We start from the raw sequence: 14,767 nt of genomic DNA on the forward strand, positions 1-14,767 counted from the left end.
CTGTATTCCCTGTGCATGGAGCCTTCCCTGTGCCTCTTGGAGGTTGTCGGGGCTGGTTCTGCGCAGCGCGAGCATGGGGATGGTCCTCTTGGCCTACGCCGACAACGTACTCCTCACTTTCACTGACCCCGCTGACCTGGGGAGGATGTGCGAGTGCTAGGCTGTGTACTCGGCAGCGTCTTCCGCCAGGATCAACTGAGCCAAATGTTCCGGACTACTGGTGGGTCCGTGGTGGGTGGACTCTCTGCCGGAGGAGTTACAGGGGTTCAGCTGGAATACTACCCATCTCCTCTACCTGGGGGTCTACCTCAGCCCGGCTTGAGGAATCCTGGCCGGCCAACTGGCAGGAGCTGGAGGCCAAAGTCTCGGTTCGCCTAGGCCGCTGGACAGGACTGCTCCGAGTGCTATCTTACAGGAGCCGAGTGCTGGTCATAAACCAGCTGGTGGCTGCCATGCTGTGGTACCGGCTGGTCACTTTGGTCCCTCCTCCTGGCTTTGTCGCTGACACCCAGGGAACGTTGGTCGACTTCTTCTGGGACAAAAAAATGCACTGGGTCGCTGCGCAGGTTCTGAGTCTCCCTATTGAGGAGAGCGGTCAGTCGCTGGTGTGCGTCCGCACCCAGTTCGCGATGTTCCGCCTTCAGACCTTGCAGTGATACCTTTACCTCGAGCCTCCTCCTAGGTGGTGCGCCCTGGCACCGTATTTTTTTCTGCCAGGTGCATAACCTCAACTATGACATGCAGCTCCTGTTTGTCGACCATGACGGTTTGGAGGTCGCCCTCAAGGTGCTGCCTGTCCTTTACCAGGACCAGATCACTGTCTGTCTGGAACATGGTTGAATCGTGCCACGCCTACCCTCTGGCAGGAGTAGCGACTGTCGTCAGGGAGCCCTTGCTCAGGAATCCACACCTCCGTACTCACGGGTTCGAGTGGCTATCGGAGGGGAGGGCTGTGGCGGCGAGCGTGACCAGGATCAGGGACCTGCTGTGTGGCAGGAGCCTGGGCTGGACGCTGCTGCAGGACATAACGAGCAGGGCAGGGGTAGATGTCCGGTACGTGGCCACCGTCACCCGACTCCTTAAAACGGTGATGCTCGGACCCGACGTAGTGCACCATTGGAGGATGCTCAGGTGTGAGGTGGGATCCCGTCTGTGCTCACCCCAGCCCTGATGGAATTTCACATTGGCCCCAAGGTCCCGTACTTCCCATGGGAGCCTGTGCCCCACAACCTGAGCCGCCTCTGGAATTTTCATTCTTTTCCTTTTAAGGATGTAAAAAGGCGGGCCCTGTATCGACTACTGCTGCACACCGTCCACCTCTTCTCCCTCATCCACCGTCCGGACACACCTTGGCATGCCCATTTGCCACCGGGCGGTGGGGATCCCCAGTGGAGGGCTCTCTACGCTGGAGTCCTCCCCCTTTCTCTCGGGGATCTGGGGTGGAGGGTGCTGCACGCAGCGGTCCCCTGCAACCGCAGATTGCGTTGGTTCACTGACTCACAGCCCAACTGCTTGTTCTGTGGTGCTGTGGAGTCCGTGGACCATGTGTATGTTGGGTGTGGGCGTTTGCACTCCCTTTTTTGGTTTTCTTAATCTCCTCCTCTGCTTTAGGTTGCACTTCAGTCCCACGCTCCTGATCTTCGGGCACCCGGTACAGAGGAGGGAGGGCAGGTCTGAAGACCTCATCGTGGGTCTGCTCCTGGGCCTGGCCAAACTGGCCATAAACAAGTCCAGGCAGCGGGCCGTGGTGGAGGTCGTTAGGGCCGACTGCCTGCCCCTTCTTCCGCGGTTACGTTAAAGCCCAGATATCCTTGGAGAAGGAGCACTTAGTCTCCACCAACATCCTGGAGTTGTTCAGGGAGAGGTGGGCGCCGCAGGGAGTGGTGTGCATTATTTCCCGCTCCAACTCTATTTTGATTTAATCCCTGCCCTCCCGTTCACTGTTTTTGTGAAGGGCACTGCTTGTCACTGGCAACTTGGGCATTTCCTTTCTTCCGGGTGGTGGAAAGTTTGAACCAAGATTTGTGCACGCTATGTCTCTCGCTGTGTCTCACACCTGCACACACACACAACATGGGTGCTGGGGAAAAAAAATGAGCACAGTTAGGTGGTAGTGTGGGTTTTTAAAAAAAAAGTAAACAGGAGTGTCAGAGATTCTGTTCATTCAGAGCTGACTCAATTTAAAAAAAACTTTAAAAAATGGTGTGTCAGAGGCTCTGCTCACTCTAAGAGCGAACTCTGAGAGCTGGATTAGTATCAAGGAATCTCCACATGTAAATAAATGTGACTGGGTGATGGGATACCGGCCTTTGTGGAGTTATTACAATGGAGAGATCTAAGGATGAGAATTTTGAAGTTGTGGTATTGCTTGACCAGGAGTCAATTCAAGTCAATGAGTAGAATGGTGGTGGATAAAGGTGATTTGATGTATGCAAGACCAATTTCAGCAGAAGTTTGGGTGACATTAAGTTTGTGGAGGGTAGAATGTTGGAGATCATCCAGGTTTGTCTTGGAATACTAGAAGTAACAAAGATAAAATTAACAAGAGTTTCAGAACAGATGAGCTGAACCAAGGACGAAGCTGGTCAATGTTAGAGGTTGGTCTTACAGATAGCTAGCACGAAATGATGGGTCAAATGGCTTTATTCTGTGCTATAACCACCCTATGATTCTAGATGAACATTGAGACATCCTCCCAAAGGCATGAAAAAATAGTCAGAAAACCATCCTTGGATCATGTAAAACAAATATGGTTACCTTCTTATTTTGTCTCAGATAGCTCTTAGGGAGATCTGTGACATAAGGAGCTTGAAATCAGAGTTAGAGTGATACATTACACATTTAAAATGTACAAAAAAAATCTCAGCATTCTATATTGGAGGTGATTTCCTCGAATTCCAGGAGCAGCAATTACTGTTTTATGTGCTGTTGCATCGTTTTGGAACTTTAGAGAAAATAAAGTCAAAACAACAGCACTTTTAAAAGGGGAAGGACAGACACAGGCAGCCCATGGTGAGGTCAGTGCGGGGGTGGGAGAGTGAGAGAGAGAGAGAGAGAGAGACACACACACACACACACACACACACACTCACACTGCTCACTGACACAGCAGTGAACCTGCGCAGTTACTGTTTTTGCTGTTTGAATGCATGTATTGCTGGATATCAGTGCATCTGTGAAATTAAGAAACAGTGATTAAAAAAGGACCTAAGGGGTGACTTTTTTACGCAGAGGGTGGTGCATGTATGGAATGAGGTCTCAGAAGAAGTGGTGGAGGCATGTACGATTGCAACATTTAAAAGGCATCTGGATGGGTATATGAATAGGAAGGGTTTGGATGAATATGGACCGGGTGCTGGCAGGTCGGACTAGATTGGGTTGGGTATCTCGTCAGTATGGACGAGTTGGACTGAAGGGTCTGTTTCCATGCTGTACATCTCTATGACTCTACGACTCTAAAAATAAAGTGGATGCTGTGTCAAAGATGGAGTTATTAGGCAGGATGAAAGAGATAAAAATTTTCCCAATAGTTAATTGGGATAAGTCTCTGTGTACCCAGCAATAAATGGTAAATAAACTGTCTGAGAATTCAGCAGCAATGGAAGAGTTGTGAAAGATTGTGGTGATGTTGATCTACATGTCATCAACATAAACGTAAAAACTGAGACTGTAATTTCATATCATCATCACTAAGGAGCAGCACATAGATTGGAAATGGGTCAGGATAAAATAGAGATCCTTAAGGGATTCCAAAAGGAACAATGTGGGTGTTGAGCAGGGCTTAAATTGGCACTGAAGCACTGAACATCCTAATTCTAATTGCTCATGCTCCTAACTCAGTGACCACTATTCCCGAATTGTATTAAAAATGGATGACCAGAGAGCTGTAATGTTTCAGGCAGGAGATTGCCTCAAATCTAAAAAGCAGGAACCTCTACCAGTTGTAAGATCCAGATCCAATTTTGAGAACCTAATGGCCAGAGCTTGCACCTTATAAGGTGGTTGGTCCAGGTATAAACCAATCCAAGGTCACTTCTTTTAAATGCTTTCTAGTTCCCTTAGAGATGGGCCAGACCATCCAGAACTGCCTCTGCAATTGCTTCCCCCCCCACTTCCCACTTAGAAAGCGATTTCCAGCTTGACCATCAGTTGAGAAATTGCTGGAAGTGTCCTCTCATCACAACAGGCAGTCTGCTTGCATGTGCTGGCACAGCACTTGAAGTTTTCCAGTGATGTTGAACTGCGGCCCAGTCCTTAAAACGACTTGAGCCTTTGGAAAGGGTGATTTTAAACAGGCACTTCTCCCCCCAGCTTCCTCCCCTGCACCCTAAGTAAAAAAAAACAGTAACCTAGCTCATTAAAATGTCCTGCTGTCAGATTATTTTGTAATATAAGAAATAAAGAAATTAATGGAAAGATAAACTGGATTCTTCTTTGATCAGTTCCAGGAAACAGACAGCGAAAATTTGAGCAATGTATTATTCGTGTTTGGCGTTGTTACAATGCTGGAATTGTTTGGACAGATAGTACTTCATTAATTATCAAATTCCTTCAAGATCTAAAAGCCTTGTCTTAAAAATACTTTCTTTCCAGACAGTAAGGAAATTTAAAACAGCACAGGGCCTTAGAATTTGTATTAAAGGATGAACTTATAAATATTTGAATTAGGCATTCAATGTTTGTGTAATGTTTGCCATGACTGGCTGGTCACTAAGAATAGCCTGTTACTCATCGACTCTGTAAACTGTCATCTATTATCATCCCCTTGCAAGCTTTAATACTGCAACTTGTAAACAATCTGGAATCTGCTGGAATAGAATAGCAGAGGTTAAAAGCTCAGCAAGCGGGTTTATCTAAAGGGCAGATTCATACAACTATTTGCAGCGTGATGACCCTTTCAACTGGATTAGTAGGTTAAGCAGTAGAGCCAGAGTTTATTATTATAAATGGTGAGTTTGGGTCTGAATGGTTAGGGATTTGAAGTTGATTGATTTGCTTCAATGTCAAACGATGAAAGATGTGCAGCTTGAAAACAATTTTAAAAATGCCAGTTTCTAAAGTACTGGCTACAACCCATCAGACAGAAGCTGAAGAGAAAACAAGGTTCATTTTATTTTGATAAATTCAGTAACCAGCAACTGAAAAATGATACATTACACATTTAAAAGTGCACAAAAAAATCTCAGCATTCTAAGAAAAATGAAGTGGATGCTGTGTCAAAGATGGAGATATTAGGCAGAATGAAAAAGATGAAAGTCTTAAATGATAAGAGTGAAGTGGATAGGCTTCTGGTTCAGCAACACCTCAAATTCAATCTTTGTAATTTAATTCAACATGGAAATATCCCGCTATTCAAAGGAACACTAACAAGCATGTGCAAAATGATTTGCGTCATCGTGGTCAGATCACATGGTACTGGAGCCTGGGGCTGTAGGATTTTGGAGAATCCTCTCTTAATGTCCTCTTGTATATAGTTAAGTTTAATAAAATCTATTGCTGCTCTCTGACAAGAATGCAGACTTCACATTACTGCATACGTTCCCAAACTCTGTATCCTCTTCCTTAAAACTCTTTACAAATTCCTTTTTCAATTCTAAACTTTGCTACATCCCTGATTTGGTTTATTCATCGTGCATTTAGATATGTTGACAATGAGGTATTAAATTACTCCCTCAAGCTTCTCATCCTCTCTTTCCTTTATTAAGGCACTTATTAAAATCCTTCCTTTTTGATCAAGCTTTTGATCTTCTGTCCTAAGGGATTCTTGACTGGTTGCATTAAATGTTATTTAATACCTTTCCTGTGAAATGCCTTGGAATGTTCAATACAATTCTCTATAAATGCAAGTTGTTGACTTATTTTGACTGAATTTCTATCACTGCTTGATATATTTGAGCTTCAAACTATTAAATGACTTCTCAAATACTTTTTCTTCAAGCAGAGACTGTCTCTTTAAGTCAGTGGGGCAACAATTGCAACTCATGACTCCCATATTTCCTGAATAAAATGGATGTCAGGCCTCTGAAATTTGTTTTACCCACAGCACTCTATCTGTAACACGTGTCAGAAAATCAGAGGAAAGACAAAGAAGAGTAGGCTGTTCGGGTGTAGCCTGCTCCACCCTTCAGTAGGATCATAGCTGATCTGACAAATCTCATGTCCACTTTCCTGCCCTTTCCCCTTAGCCTCTGTTTGCTGCACTTCTGAAGAATCTGTCTCAGCTTTGAATTTACAAAAGGACTCTGGCCCACATCATTCTGTATCAAGGAATTTCAAAGACACACAACACTCTTGAGAGGAAAACAAAAATCCCTCTTATCTCAGTCTTAAATTGGCTCCCCTTTATTCTAAGTCTGTGCCCTCTGGTTCAAGAAATAACAGCATAACAAGTAACAGAACAAGTGTTAGATAACGTAGAAAACGGAACATATTTAATACAGCTTGCCCACATTATTGATCATGCAGGCTGGTTTCTCTATTTGCAGATCAAGTTAAATTTCTCACCCTGTTTTCATTCCAAATAATGACCTACCACAGATGTTAAAAATACTATAAAACAGTAAAATATTCAGAAAACAAATCATATCCAGTTCTAAATGGAAGACTATATTAAGCATTGATACTATGTTTAGCATTCTTGTAAATCCCTTGCTATAATGAGGTTTCCTTCCTTCCTTTGTTATTCTTTTCCCTGCATTACCTTTACAAAAAAAACCTTTTCAGAGGTTATAAAAATATGGCAGAGCTGAGGATACTCCTTGTTCAAGTTCAAATATGACTTGTCTATTGTGTGAGTGAAGAGTGACTGTATGAAACTACCAAGTGCTTGTCTTTTTTAGGTTTTTTATTGATAGTTATTTTTGTTTTGCATTAGGCAGTTTGTAAACATGTAACATATTCAGAAATCCAAACAGCTAGGTTCTTCCTCCTATTATGAATTATAATCATGACTTAAGGATCTTATCATGTTTTGTGATAGATCTGCAGGTTTATAAACACTGCGCAGTATGTTACTGAGCCAAATAAACTAGGAAAATGTCAGCTCGATCTCTGACTTGCTTTGAGTTATTTAGGCAGCTGGGGTAACAGTGCGGTCAACATTATTTCATTTTTATGTATTAATTTTTCCTGCCTCAAACTAAGGAGAGCAAACTCCCAAGGAATCTTCCTCTCCTGACCTCTTTAGATGCAAGGTTGTGTGAATCCAACTGTGCAGGATGTATATTTGAAAGCAAATTGTAGAGCTGGTCCTGATTTAGGTCAGTAAATGCAACAGTTACTCTTCAGCTATGACATATAAAGCATGTTGTGGGATTCTTCAGCTGCCATTCTTGTAGCAACATAGTTAACTTTGAAAACAAGGGATTGGTCTTGGTGAGGTGCTCATCCTCATTGATAATGTGTTGCAGGTCACGAAGAAGCTTCCCCACACCTCTACTACTTGCCTTTAAACAACCGCCAAACCTCAAACAGATCATTGTTCGTAGCAAGCTGCCCAGCTCTCAGGACAACTCCAGACAACCCTGTCATGGTAGGCGCTGCAAATATGTCAGAGTGTGGACATAGATACCACCATTATGCATGGGGACACCTCCCACCTTGTACATGGCAGGTACTCATGTGACTCAGCCAACATTAGGCAAGGATGCCCAGAGGTATTTTACATTGGGGAAACCGAGCAAAGGCTATGACAACCGATGAATGGGCACCGCACAACAATCAACAGACAGGAGTGTTCCCTCCCCGTTGAGGAGCACTTCAGTGGTCCAGGACATTCGACCTCGGACCTTTGGGTGACCATCCTCCAAGGCGGACTTCGGGATAGGCAGCAGAAGAAAGTGGCCGAGCAGAGGCTGATAGCTAAGTTCGGTACCCATAGGGAGGGCATCAACAGGGACCTTAAGTTCATGTTATATTACAGGTGACCACCATGGCACTATACACACACAGATACTCCTACACACACACACAGGCACTCCTATACACACACACACTCCCACACGCACCCCCTCACAGACTTAAGACACTCTGCACTCACTACACATACACTTTCTCACACTCAACTCCTAACCCAGACACACACACACACAGACAGACAGACATGCACATGCACACATATTTTGTGGGGTGAATTTGTACTTGCAGGGTTACATTGTACTTTGCTCAAAAACTGCATAAATTCATGTAAAACTCCATTATCCAACTTTTTAGATGAGAATCAATCTAAACATCATGGCATAGACAGAACACAAGGGGCCAACACCTTCAACATATTGTTTAGCTATCACCATTGTTAGCAGCTAGTCTGAGAATGCAACTTTTTAAAAAGAGGTTTTGTGATTTACACATGAAAGAAGTGAAACTGTCATGGTATTCTAACAGATGAAAGGCTTAACAGACACTCAATTTTTCAATGTATAATTTCAGTTACATCACACTGTAAATTTTTGCTATAAATTCTGTGTGTTAGGATTGAACCCTCCACTACCACCTGATGAAGGAGCGTTGCTCCGAAAGCTAGTGTGCTTCCAATTAAACCTGTTGGATTATAACCTGGTGTTGTGATTTTTAATACTGTATGAATAGTATGTTCATTCATCCTCTCTTGTTTTTGCAAGCTATGTTTTCTTCTGGTTACCAATCCCCTCAGCCACTGGCATTTTTTTTTTCTTATTTGATTCAAATCTTTCATAATTTTCAAAACCTTCATTAAATCTCCTTAATCTGTGTGTTGTCCAGCCCCTCCATGTATCTGAAGATTCATCCCTGGTACCACTCTGGTAATTCTCAATTGTGTGGTTTCTAATGGTATAACATCTTTCCTAAAAAAGTATTAAGAATAGTCATCACTTTCACAACCACAGGCAGAGCTAACTGGCCAGAAGATTAACCACAGGCATTCATGTAATAGCTTCCACAATTCTGCAAAAGCTTCTTGAGTGAATTACACTCATCAAGCACAGAGCGACACACTAATATCTTCATATGATGCAAGTAGACTGGATAGTCTCCAGAAGTATAAAACCTTGAAGTAAAACCTTGTTGTACTGAGGGAAGAGGAGGAGTGGAAGATGGACAAAAATAGCATTTGAGAGTACAACTGTATACAGGAATATCAACATTTTACCACTATAAACTATAACAAAAATGATTGTGAATCAAGTATTATGCACAGCTTTTTTTGTATCTTTTACAAAGTAATAAGAATAATAATGTGTGATGCAATATGACTATGTAATACTGACAATTATTCCTGGTGACTAACGATAAACTAAATTATGATAATCTTACAGGCTGTTACAATTTCTTCTTTCACTGATCATGCTATAACAGCTCCTCTGCCTGTTGGGGATATCATAATCAGTTTAATGTCCCTAGGTCTGGAAGGAAAGGAGTCAGTATTCCAACATCCATCTATGGATATGACACAGAGTACACAGAATCAACTGTCATGGTCCCTATTGTTAAAGAGCCAATATGAAATGTCAAAACAACTGAAGTTTTAAGAAGATTTTACAACACCCTTGTGACCTACTCTTCAACGTGAGTCAATACCATTAGTGATGTGATTAACATTGTGCAGAGTATTCCTGAACACCATTCTAGTCCCCGAGAAGACAGTCACAACAAAAATGATTAGATGAAACGGTTCATGAAGAAATCATTTTGGTATGATTAGCTCTACGTTTGAGGAATACTCTCAATCCTCCAGTATTTTGAAGCATGGACGCTCCAAGTCACAACGTCTTGCAGTTGCCATAAGTACACCATGAACTAATCAACTTAGGCAGGCCCTGCAGCAAGCACCTTTCCTGTCCAAGTAATGAATTAATTTCCGCAATTTCTCCTTGTAGTGTCTCAAACATTATCAGTAAACTGCGAGTAATTAGTCTTTTCAGATTTGTTTCAATTAGGGGAAGACAGGGTTCATTTAATTCACTAGAAATGCACATATCTGATATGCCAGTAAGGAAAGGGGCATGGACAACACTTATAGAACAACTCCGTTACTACTTGCAGTTGTCTCGAGTCAAGTATACCTGATATCACAAAAGAAACCACCTCCCTTCTACTCCAGCATAGAAACCTGATAGTTCATTTCTGTTCAGAAGCAATGCTTAGCAGAACAAATGCTTTTACAAATTATGTTGCAATTTGTGTACTGGAATGCATTCAATAAATACACAGCAATAAACGTTTTAAAATTATTTTTGACATTACATTGATAGTGTACAGATGTGAGAGCTAATTTTTTTGTTTTTGAACTGATGCTACAGATTACAATTTTATAACAGCTTGAAATGCAAGTTTAATACTTGCACATGGATAGATTTTACAGAAGAGCATTTAAACTAATTAACATGCTTGCATAGCATGCTGCTTCATGGAAGCGATTGTAAATGAAATTGTTGTTCTCAGAAAGATGGATTTATTCCAGTATAAATGTGTGGCCACATGCTATTCTCTATTAAAGTTAATTTAGTTCAGGAAAAAGATGTCTCTTTAAAAAGAACAATCTCAGTTTTGTCACTACAAATCTGAAAAAGTTTAATACTGTTGGAAAATGTTTCAAAAGCCAAAATTTTCCATGACAGATACTTAGAATTTAAGGGCCTCCTGTGGCACAATGGTAGTGTCCTTACCTCTGGGCCAGGAAGCCTGGGTTCACATCTGACCCACTCCAGAGGGATGTTATTATGTCCCTGAGCAAGTTGATAGAAAATATCTATCCTTTCTTCACATTTATAAGGGCCAATGTGGCACAGTGATAATGTTGCTACCTTTCTGCAGGAATCCTGGAGTCAAGACTGACTGTAGAGGTGTGTAAGAACACATCTGAACAGGTTGATTTAAAAAAAAATCTACAATTTCTTATCTAGAGTGTGGAAAAAACATTGGGCTCCTGAGGCACAGTGGTAATGTCCCACCTCTGGACCAGGGGCTCAGGTTCCAGTCCCTCCAATGGTAATGCCATTGGACTGGTCATCCAAAATGACAGGCTAATGCTCAGGGGTCACTGGGACTAACCCCATCACAGCAGATGGAGTAAAGGCTTGGTCAATTATTGTTAAAAACACATTCCTTTTTCCACATGGATTTTGTAACGTGTGATGGCATCGCCACCTGTGTCAGGTGACCTGGGCTCAACTCCTACCTGTACCATAGGTCTGTAACAACATCTCCAAACAGGTAGATTGGAAAATATCTATCTTTCCTTCATGTTAAGTGGAGGGAAAACTGTTAGCAGGTACTTCAAAGGTGCATTACAGAAATCATAAATCAAGGCCAATAGATATTGTATTTTCCAGTACTGGACAGAATTCCATGATGCTGCACTTCTCCTTAGTTTAAGTTAAGCTGGGGTAATCTGCAGCTTTCTCCCCCTCCAGCGAAGCTATCAATTAGCCAAAGAGAGGAGTAGGGAAAGCTACATACATCCAGAGGCACAAACTGATAATCACCATCAGTTAAAGAGAACTGCTTAGTGCTACATTATAGTTTGATAGCAAAAGCATGATCCAAGAAAATTTTGCTATCAGTAAAAATTCAGTTGATGACTTAATGGGAGAAGGATGTGGAGGTACTGAGCTCATATCCAGAATCAGTCCTGGAGCACGGCAAATCCTTTTGTAGTTAGGCTTCCAGACACTAAAGGCTCAGTGGAGAAAAATATCCCTGATACTGTTTTACATCAAATTATCAATTTCAGAAAGAATGACAAGTTTACTGGCCGCCTACTTGCGGAATGTTTCAGAGAACACCTCTTGGGCACCCGGACCAACCAACCCAACCACCCCGTGGCTCAACACTTCAACTCCCCCTCCCACTCCACCAAGGACATGCAGATCCTTGGACTCCTCCATCGCCAGACCACAGCAACACGACGGCTGGAGGAAGAGCGCCTCATCTTCCGTCTAGGAACCCTCCAACCACAAGGGATGAACTCCGATTTCTCCAGCTTCCTCATTTCCCCTCCCCCAACCTTGCCTCAGTCAAATCCCTCGAACTCCACACCGCCTTCCTAACCTGCAATCTTCTTCCTGACCTCTACGCCCCCACCCCGGCCTATCACCCTCACCTTGACCTCCTTCCACCTATTGCATTTCCAAACGCCCCTTCCCCAAGTCCCTCCTTCCTACCTTTTATCTTAGCCTGCTGGACACACTTTCCTCATTCCTGAAGAAGGGCTCATGCCCGAAATGTCGATTCTCCTGCTCCTTGGATGCTGCCTGACCTGCTGCGTTTTTGCAGCAACACATTTTCAGCATTAGTTTAGAATGGCATTATGGTCCCAGTCATATTATCTGATGAGTAAATTTACTGTGATAAAGCTGGGCGGCACGGTGGCACAGTGGTTAGCACTGCTGCCTCACAGCACCTGAGACCCGGGTTCAATTCCCGACTCAGGTGACTGACTGTGTGGAGTTTGCACGTTCTCCCCGTGTCTGCGTGGGTTTCCTCCGGGTGCTCCGGTTTCCTCCCACAGTCCAAAGATGTGCGGGTCAGGTGAATTGGCCATGCTAAATTGCCCGTAGTGTTAGGTAAGGGGTAAATGTAGGGGTATGGGTGGGTTTCGCTTCGGCGGGTCGGTGTGGACTTGTTGGGCCGAAGGGCCTGTTTCCACACTGTAAGTCTAATCTAAGTCTAATCTAAACAGATAAGTTGGTCATGTTTAGGGTGATGTGCAAGTTCAGTAAACTTGGTTAAACTATACTTCCTGACTGCCTATAAACAATGTAATTCAACATTTAAAAGTTCATTTAAAATATATAAAGAAACCTTTTCAATTCATTAAATCAGTCAGGTATAGCATTCAGACTAAAACTCTAGTCTTCATTATGCATAGTTAACTACTTTCATTTCAGCAGTGCTCGGCCAACCACAAGTAGCCTATCACTCCAGAAATAAGAACGGAGCACAATCCTTTGATCCCTTCAAAAAAAAAACATGTACACAAGATGATGATCGAGTAAGATAGACTGACCTTAACTTCACATGTGCCCATTTAAACATAGAACTGTCCAACACAGGAATTGGCTCTACGGCCCACCATGTCTGCACTCTCCACAATTCCATTTTGAACTATTCCCATCAGCCTTCACATGGTCTGCACCCCTCGATTCTCTGCTCTTCACGTTTCTGTCTAAATGCCTTTTAAACTATTCTAATGCATCCACTTCAAACATCTCCCTGTCAGAACATTCCAGCATCTACCACCTTCTGTGAAAAGGTTTCCTCACATCTCCTTGAGACTGTCCCCCTCTTTTCTAAAACGTATGCCTCCTAGTATTTGACATTTCCACCCTGGGAAAAAGACTCTGACAACCACTGTATGCCTGCCTCTTATAATTCTATACAGTTCTATCAGGTTGCCTCAGTCTTTGACGCTCCAGCAAAAACAATCCAAGTATTTCTAACCTCTCCCTATAGCTGATGCACTCAAGTCAAGGCAACATCCTGGTAAACCTCTTTTGCACCTTTTCCAAAACCTCCACATCCCTCCAATAGTGTGGCAACCAGAACTGCACACAATAGTCCAAATGTGACCTAACTGCAGTCCCAAGGCTGCAACATGATTTGTCAACACTTTTACTCAATGCCAATAAAGACCAGCATGCTGTGTGCCTTCACCACTTTATCTACTTGCATCACCTCTCTCAGGAAGCTGTGGACCTGCACCCTAAGATCCCTCAGTATATCAATACTCCCAAGGGTCCTGCCATTTACTGTAAACTTTCCTCTATGTATTATATATAGGAAACAAAGGTCCCAGCACCGATCCTTGTGGAACACCACTGGTCACAGGCCTCCATTTAGAAAAACACCCTTGCACAACTACCCTCTGTCTTCAATGACAAAGCCAATTTTGTTCAACTTACCGATTTATCGTGGATTCCATGTGACCTAACCTTCTTGATCAGCCTACTATGAGAAACCTTGTCAAATGCTTTAGTGAAGTCCACATAGACAACATCTACTATCCTATCCTCAAGTCTTCATTACATGCTCAAAAAAACTCAAATTTGAGAGACAAGTCCTCCCCTGCACAAAGCCACACTATCTCTAAAAAGTTAATTATTTTCCAAATGCAGTAAACCTTGTCCCTAATAAACTTCTCCAATAAATTTCTCTACCATTGATGCAAGGCTCGCCAGTTTATAAATTCCTGGATTATTTCTGTTGCCCTTCTTAAATAAAGGAATAACATTGACTATTCTTCATTCTTCCCCATACTTGTATGTGGCTAAAAAGTACTCTGTCACAGCCCCAGCAATCACCTTTCTTTATATCCTGGGATAGATCCCATCTTGCTCTGTGGATTTATCTACTTTAAATGCTTTGAGACACTCAATACTTCACCCTCAACATTGACATGCCCTAGAGCATCAACATGCCCTCACTAATTTTATCATCATCTGTGTCCTTCTCCTTGAAGAGTACTGATGCGGAGCATCATACATAAATTTCCTCATTTGTCCTTGAATGGACCTACCCTTTCCCCTTCTACATATACTATAGTAGGAACAAGATGGTAAAGTAGTTGTTGCCACATTTCAGCGTAATTAAAGACCTCCATGAGAAAAGGGTATAAAACCAAGATAGAGAAATAAAACATGAAGGCAATGAATATCATTTACATTTATGGTTTTATTCGAGCAATAATTAGTAACATAATTAGGCAACTTCTTAGCAAAAGATGAAAGAAAAAACAGGATACTTTGTAAAAAGCTGTAAAAGGCTATTCAGAAACTAGTTTTAAACTTGA

Source organism: Hemiscyllium ocellatum, chromosome 16 (genome assembly GCF_020745735.1).
Source record: "Hemiscyllium ocellatum isolate sHemOce1 chromosome 16, sHemOce1.pat.X.cur, whole genome shotgun sequence".
Taxonomy (NCBI): Eukaryota; Metazoa; Chordata; class Chondrichthyes; order Orectolobiformes; family Hemiscylliidae; genus Hemiscyllium; species Hemiscyllium ocellatum.